Raw genomic sequence first — 6396 nt, 5'->3', positions numbered from 1 at the left:
TTTCCCCCTCCCCTCCCTCTCCCCCTCCCTTTCGCCCCCTTCCCCCTCCCTACCCCATCTTCCTTCCCCCACCATCCCCCCTCCCTTTCCCCCCTCCCCTCCCTCTCCCCCTCCCTTTACCCACCCTTCCCCCCTCCCTTCCCCCCTCTCGCTTTCCCCCCCTTCCCCCATCCCTTCCCCCTCCACCCGTCCCTCTCCCCTCTTCCTTTCCACCCTTCCCCCACCCCACCCCCACCACCCTTTCCCCCTCCCCCCATCTTCCCCCAACACCCCCCTTCACCCCTCCACAACCCTACCCCCCATAACCCCTTCCCCCCACACTCCCCCACACCCGCCCCCACCCCTCCCACACCCCACACACCCCTTTCTCCCCCACCCACCCCTTTCTGCCCCACCCCTTGCTACCCCACCCCTTGCTCCCCCACCTCTTTCCCCTTTCTCTCCTCCCCTCTCTGTCTCTCCCTCTCCCTACCAGTCTCTGTCTCCCTCTCTCTCTCTCTCATTCCCTCTCTCCCTCCTTTGCTTTCCCTCTCTCTCTCCTTCACTCTCTCTCTCCTTCCCTCTCTCTCTCCTTCCCTATCACTCTCCTTCCTTCTCTCTCTCTCCTTCCCTCTCTCTCTCCTTCCCTCTCTCTCTCTCCTTCCCTCTCTCCCTCTCCTTCCGTCTCTCTCTCTCCTTCCCTCCCTCTCTCCTTCCCTCTCTCTCTCTCCTTCCCTCTCGCTCTCCTTCATTCTCTCTCCTTCCCTCTCTCTCTCTTTCCTTCCCTCTCTCCTTCCCTCTCTCTCTCTCCTTCCCTCTCGCTCTCCTTCATTCTCTCTCCTTCCCTCTCTCTCTCTTTCCTTCCCTCTCTCTCGCTCTACTCACCCCATCTCTCTCTTCACCCATTGCTCTCTCTCTTCCCCCCCGTCGCTCTCTCTCTTCCCCCCCATCGCTTTCTCTCTTCGCCCCGTCGCTCTCTCTCTTCCCCCCCGTCGCTCTCTCTCCCCCCCGTCGCTCTCTCTCTTCCCCCAGTCGCTCTCTCTCTTCCCCCCCTAAGTCGCTCTCTCTCTTCCCAAAACAATCGCTCGCTCTCTCTCTTCCCCCCCAGTCGCTCGCTCTCTCTCTTCACCCCCCGGTCGCTCGCTCTCTCTCGTTCCATCCCAGTTGCTCTCTCTTCCCCCCCGTCGCTCTCTCTCTTCCCCCCCAGTCGCTCTCTCTCCTCCCCCCAGTCGCGCTCTCTCTTCCCCATCGCTCTCTCTCTCCCCCCCAGTCGCTCTCTCTCTTCCCCCCAGTCGCTCTCTCTCTTCCCCCCCAGTCGTTCTCTCTCTTCCCCCACAGTCGCTCTCTCTCTTCCACCCCAGTCACTCTCTCTCTTCCCCCCCAGTCGCTCTCTCTCTTTCCCCCCAGTCGCTCTCTCTCTTCCCCCAGTCACTCTCTCTCTTCCCCGCCGTCGCTCTCCTCTCCCCCCATCGCTCTCTCTCTTCCCCCCCAGTTGCTCTCTCTCTTCCCCCCGTCACTCTCTCTCTTCCCCCTCAGTCGCTCTCTCTCTTCCCCCACAATTGCTCGCTCTCTCTCTTCCCCCCAGTCGCTCGCTCGCTCTCTTCCCCCCCGGTCGCTCGCTCTCTCTCTTTCCACCCCAGTCGCTCTCTCTCTTCCCCCCCAGTCGCTCTCTCTCTTCGCCCCAGTCGCTCTCTCTCTTCGCCCCCAGTCGCTCTCTCTCTTCCCCCCCAGTCACGCTCTCTCTTCCCCCCAGTCGCTCTCGCTCTTCCTCCTCAGTCGCTCTCTCTCTTCCCGCCCAGTCGCTTTCTGTCTTCCCCCCAGTCGCTCTCTGTCTTCCCCCTCAGTCGCTCTCTCTCTTCCCCCCCAGTCGCTCTCTCTCTCCCCCCCCAGTCGTTCTCTCTCTTCCACCCGTCGCTCTCTCTCTTCCCCCCAGTCACTCTCTCTCTTCCCCCCCTGTCGCTCTCTCCCTTCCCCCCCAGTCGCTCTCTCTCTTCCCCAGTCATGCTCTCTCTTCCCCCCAGTCGCTCGCTCTCTCTCTTCCCCCCCAGTCGCTCTCTCTCTTCCACCCGTCGCTCTCTCTCTTCCCCCCCCAGTCGCTCTCTCTCTTCCCCCCCTGTCGCTCTCTCTCTTCCCCCCCAGTCGCTCTCTCTCTTCCCCCAGTCATGCTCTCTCTTCCCCCAGTCGCTCTCTCTCTCTCTTCCAACAACAACATGCCCTCAAACGACCCTCGGCACCGCCGGGCACTTCAGCTAGTCTCTTTCATAAATAACATAAGATTTACCAAAAACGTTTTATAAGTACTTTCGCTTTCATCTTTCAAGGTATTAAAAGGTAGAAATGTTGCCCGGCAGCAGATTCACAGAGGGACAGACAGACAGGCCCGAAAGCCTGGGACTCGATTTAAACCGCCCGGCCCAAAACAGCCCTGGCAACGCCGGGCTCCTCCAGCTAGTATATATAAAAGTATCCGTCTGTCTGTCTGTTTGTATGTCTGTCTGTCCGCTATACACTCAAAAATTATAGAGCGTACCTACACATATGTTATATCAGAAGAAAGCTGATGATCAGAGGAGTGTCATAGGCGTATTCACTTTTGGTCAGACAAAGATTGTTCGGACAGTGTACGAAAAACTTTCAAAAATCCGCTCATTAGCGATTGACCTATCCTACCGCTCATTATCGTTGACTGCCGTGCTGGTTGGTCAATTGGGGCCGTTTCATGGCGTGTGTGGGCGGGGCCTAATCCTTCAAACTGCCGAGCGGGAGATGAGCTGAGGTGAGTGGTGGCCTTTAAAGACCAGCCGAGCCTGAAGCACTGGTGGCCGCCCTTCTTCACCCGCAAAATCTCCCTCCGGCTCTACCTTATAGCAGGGGAGAGGCTGCTTTAAATTAGCTTGTTCACTCACTCACGTCTCTCTTCATCTCTTTTGTTTTTCTTCTCTCTGGCCGGCTGCGCTGGAAAACAGAGAACCACACGGCCTGAGAGACAGCGAGCAGGGGAGCAGTGGCGAGGGCTCCAGCTCAGCGGATTGGGCGCTCATCAGGGGTCGGCCCGCAACACATCGACCGGAGGAGCGGCGGCTCTCTCTCTCCTCCCCCCCTCTCTCTCTCTCTCCTTCCCCCCCTCTCTCTCTCTCTCTCTCCCACCGACCTCACAAAATGGTGGCCGCCCTTCTTCACCCGCTGGGCTCTTGGACATGGGAGTCCAGAGCGAAAGGCCTTCAACTGCTGCCCGGCCAACCGGGTCCAAAGGCCCACCTGGTTAAACATGAGGAACCCCGGGCTTGCTTCTGAGCGATGGGCACCCAGCCTCCCGGTGTCGGACTGACTCCGTTCTGGTACCGAGGTGAGTCAGAGGGAGAGGGAGAGAGAGGAAGGGAGAGAGAGAGAAAGTGGAGCAGGGAGAGAGAGGGGCAGGGAGAGAGAGAGAGGCAGGGAGAGAGAGGGGGGAGAGAGAGAGGGGAGAGAAGAGAGCGGCAGGGAGAGATAGGGGGAGGGAGAGAGAGAGGGTAAGGGCAGGGAGAGAGAGAGGGGCAGGGAGAGAGAGAGGGGCAGGGAGAGAGAGGGTCAGGGAGAGGAGAGAGAGGGGGAGAGAGAGTGGCAGGGAGAGAGGGGGAGGGAGAGAGACAGGGTGAGGGAGGCAAAGCGTCAAGGGGTGGGAGAGGGAGCGAGAGCTCGCACTCTTCCTTCCATCGGCCGCTGCAATTCAAACACCCGGCCGACCTCCCAAAATGGCGGCCGCGCTTCTTCTCCCGCCGGGCTCTGAGTCCAGCCCCTTCCCCGGGGTGTCTTCCTCTCTTCTCTATCTCCTTACCTCACTCTCTCCCTCCCTCTCTCTTTCTGTCTCTCTCTCTCTCTCCTTCCCTCTCTCTCTCTCCTTCACTCTCTCTCTCTCTCCTTCCCTCTCTCTCTATCTCTGTCCATCCATCTCCCTCTCTCCTTCCCTCTCTCTCTCTCCTTCCCTCTCTCTCTCTGTCTTTCTCTCTTTCACTCTCTCTCTCTCTCACTTCTTTCCTCTCTCTCTCTGTCTCTTTCTCTCCTTCCATCTCTCTCTCTCTCTCCTTCCCTCTCTCTCTCCTTCCCTCTCTGTGTCTCTCTCCTTCCCTCTCCCTCTCTCTGTCTCTCTCTCTCCTTCCCTCTCTCTCTCTCCATCCCTCTCTCTCTCCTTCCCTCTCTCCCTCGCCTTCCATCTTTCTCTCTCTCTCTCTCCTCCCCTCTCTGCCTCTCTCTCCATCCATCTCTCTCTCTCTGTCACTCTCTCCTTCCCTCCCTTGCTCCTTATCTCTCTCTCTCTCCTTTCCTCTCGCTCTCTCCTTCCCCCTCTCTCTCTCGCTCCTTCCCTCTCAATTCAATTCAATTCAATTCAATTCAAATCGCTTTATTGGCATGATAAGGTACATCTTATGTTGCCAAAGCATCAAAATACATTTATGGTTGAACACATAAACGCAGTTCCATTCATACAGTGTATAAACAGGTATATCCCTGAGTGTATAAATATACATTCGCATTATTTATGTATACTCTTTTCTTAGGTTTACTGGTTGTCCCTCTGTTCATGGCAAGCTGTAACATAGTGTGCTGCCAGTGCTACACAGCTTCTCTCCTCCCCCAGTAGGTATGGGAGTTTTTGGTCGTCATTCAGATTTCTGAATTCAGGGCATATTTGTGAGAATTTTTGGTAGAAATTCTCCCTGATGCCCTGATATTTTCCACAGGCTGTGAGGAAGTGCATCTCTGTCTCCACTACTCCCTGACTGCAGTGAGAGCATATGCTGTCCTCTCTTGGCAGCCTGGTCTGCCTGTGTCTGCCTTTTTCGATCGCTAGGCTATGTATGCTAAGTCTGTACCTTGTCAAGGTTTTTCTCAGTTTGTTATCCTTTAACATGGTCAGGTACTCGGCCATGTTTTATTGTCTGTTTAGGGCCAAGTAGCAATTGAGTTTGCTTTGGGTTTTTGTTGTTTCTGCCCAATATGACAGGTATTTTTCCTTTTGTTTAGTGACAAGTGTGTTGGGTCGAATTCTCTCTGCTACGATGTCACTGTCCTGGGGCTGGTTATTGTTAGTAGTGTTAGTGGTTGCTTCACTGAGTCCCAGGACTAGTTGACTGAGGGAGTTATTCTTTATGGTCCTCTCTTGGCATTTCAAGGCTTCGTAATGATAGCAGTGGGGGTTGCTCATTTTTAGGTGTTTCCAAAATTTGGTGGCTCTTTTTTGGATAGTAATTATTAGTGGAAATTGGCCTAGTTTTGCCCTGCATGCATTGTTTACGGTTTTCCTTTGAGTCCGGAGGATACGTTTACAGAATTCTACATGTAGGATCTCAATTGGCTGTTTGTCCCATTTTGCAAAATCTTATTGTGTTAGCGGTCCCTACACTTCACTGCCATAGAGTGCAATTGGTTCAATTACTGATTTGAAAATTTTGAGCCAAATGCTAATTGGGATTTCTATTTGGATTGATCTTTTAATGGCGTAGAAAGCCCTTCTTGCTTTCTCTTTCAGTTCATTCACAGCCAGTTTGAAATTTCCCGTAGAGCTGATTCTTATGCCCAAGTATGTGTAGTTAGTGGTTTGTTCGATTTTAGTTGTTCCTAGTGTGAGATTTATTTTGGTTCCCTGATGTCTGGATCTTTGTTGGAACACGAGGACTTTGGTTTTTTGAAGGTTTATTGTCAGGGCCCAGGTCTGCCAGACTGATTCCAGCAGATCCAGGTTCTGCTGTAGACCCTCCTTAGTTGGTGACAGCAGAACCAGGTCGTCTGCATAGAGGAGGAATTTAACCTTGGATTCATATAGGGTGAGGCTGGGTGCTGTAGATTGTTCAAGTAGTTTTGCTAATTCATTTATGTAAATATTAAAGAGTGTCGGTGAGATTGGCGAGCCCTGCGACACCCCCCGCCCCTGTGGGACGTGTTATGTTTGTTTGTCTCCAATTTTAACTGCACATTTGTTGTTTGTATACATTGATTTAATTACATCATATGTTTTTCCCCCTACCCCGCTTTCGATAAGTTTCAGGAATAGACCGTCGTGCCAGATGGAATCGAAAGCCTTCTGGAAATCTATAAAGCATGCGTAGATTTTGCTTTTGTTTTGATGGACGTGTTTGTCAATTAGGGTCTGTAGGGTGAAGATATGATCTGATGTTCTATAGTTTGGCAGGAATCCAATTTGGCTTTTACTCAAGACATTGTGCTCCTCAAGGAAGTTTATAAGTCTTTTGTTTATGATACTACAGAAAACCTTTCCCATGTTACTGTTTACACAGATGCCTCGATAGTTATTTGGGTCTCCTTTATCCCCACTTTTGTATGTGGGCGTTATGAGTCCTTTGTTCCAGATATCAGGGAAGTAACCGACACTCAGAACCAAGTTGAAGAGTTTCAGTATAGCCAATCTCATTTTATCGTCCT

Source organism: Somniosus microcephalus, unplaced genomic scaffold (genome assembly GCF_052327205.1).
Source record: "Somniosus microcephalus isolate GS21.2 unplaced genomic scaffold, FLI_Smic_1.0 unresolved_chr5, whole genome shotgun sequence".
In the NCBI taxonomy this organism is placed as follows: Eukaryota; Metazoa; Chordata; class Chondrichthyes; order Squaliformes; family Somniosidae; genus Somniosus; species Somniosus microcephalus.
This window is presented reverse-complemented; position numbering follows the sequence as displayed.